The sequence below is a fragment of the Heteronotia binoei genome, chromosome 18 (genome assembly GCF_032191835.1).
Source record: "Heteronotia binoei isolate CCM8104 ecotype False Entrance Well chromosome 18, APGP_CSIRO_Hbin_v1, whole genome shotgun sequence".
NCBI lineage: Eukaryota > Metazoa > Chordata > Lepidosauria > Squamata > Gekkonidae > Heteronotia > Heteronotia binoei.
In genome coordinates this window covers 3,406,329-3,408,060 of record NC_083240.1, presented here as the reverse complement: position 1 = coordinate 3,408,060, position 1,732 = coordinate 3,406,329, and positions in this window count along the sequence as shown.

The following is a 1,732-nucleotide window of genomic DNA, read 5'->3' as shown; positions in this document are numbered from 1 at the left end:
CAAACAGCATGGGAAGCTGTGCCCAGCCGGTTAAGCCACCCAGCACAGAACAACACTGTAGCTGGTTGCCTGCCGATTGAAACATCTCTCTGGCCTTGGGTGGAAAAAAAGAGGGCAGTGGGGGGGCCCCTCTGAACTGGTGCCAGGGTTTCATCCAAGAATGGTTTGCAAGGCCAGCTGTCAACCCTGGGGCCTAGTGAAGGAACTGGCTTTTCAGAATGCATGTGCAGAGGACATTTCCCTTACAACAAGCAAGGGTTTGGAGGGCAGCCGCAGCAGATGGCCGGATTGATCGCTAAGCAGCCCCCGGGGATCTCTTCTTACTTAAATCCTGAGCCCCGTTCAAAGATCACGGGTTGCCCATTTAGGTTTTTTTTAAGCCACTTGTCCCAAGGCAAGCAACACTTTGCATGCACTCAGACCTTTAAAAAAAGAGCAGAGTTCCAGTGTGCAAAAAACATTCTATACACGGGCAGAAGAACTTTAGCTGTAGTTCCAGGGAGGGATTGCTGCAGCACTCAAGGTGTTCTGCATATGTTCAGAAGCCCTTTGAGGTAGTCCCTTTCAAGACGGAATCCGTTTGATTTTCTTGTGGGGGGGGGGGAGGGAGAGAATAAATGCAGTCTGCACATGCTCAGAGTATCTTATCCTGAATGACAGTAATGCGTTATTCCGTGGCTCAGTGGTTGTAATGGTTCATTTTGCATCTACTGATGCCACATCACCTGAGGGCCACAGTGGTGTGGTGCGATGGTTAAGACTGTAGGACTAGTATCTGTAAGGTAAAGGTAGTCCCCTGTGCAAGCACTGAGTCAGTACTGACTCATGAGTCATGGGGTGATAATGTCACATCACAAAGTTTTTCTTGGCAGACTTTTTATGGGGTGGTGATTTGCCATTGCCTTCCCCAGTCATCTGCACAAGACCTGGGTTCAAATCCCCCCTTGAGCTATGGAAGTTCACTGGGTGATCTTGGGCCCCTCGGGTGCTCTCTCTCTGCCTAGCCTACCTCACAGGGTTGTTGTGAAGATAAACAGAGGACTGGAAAATAATGTAAGCTGCCTTTAGGTAAAAATAAATGAATACATAATATCTATATTAATAATAATATATATTCAAAAGTTTGCTGCCAGACCCTGACCTCAGTGACTGAGAGGGGGACTCCGCTCTCTGCAGGTGCTCAGAGGACCCTGCGGCTGGGGGCTCTGGTCAAGGGTTGCCAATTCCCAGGTGGGGGCAGGAGATCCCCCGGTTTGGAGGCCCTCCCCCCCCCCCGATTCAGGGTCATCAGAAAGCGGGAGGGGGGGAGGGAAATATCTGCGGAGCACTCCGTTATTCCCTATGGAGACCGATTCCATGGGGTATAATGTAGAATTGATCCATGGATGTCTGGGGGAGACCTGTTTTTTGAGTTAGAGGCACCACATTTTCAGTACAGCATCCGGCGCCTCTCCTCAAAAGACCCTCCAAGTTTCAAAAAGATTGGACCAGGGGAGCCCAATTCGATGAGCCCCAAAAGAAGGTGCCCCTCTCCTTCATTCTTTCCATTGGAGGGAAGGCCTTTCAAAGGTGTGCGGCCCCTTTCCATATGATGGCCAGCACCCCCTTAAGAATTCCATCGTGGTTGTCCCAACCTTGCTCCCGGCTCCACCCCCAAAGTCTCCCGGCTCCACCCCCAAAGTCCCGAGAGGTTTCTTGACTTGAACTTGGCACCCCTCCTCTGGCTGCTGGC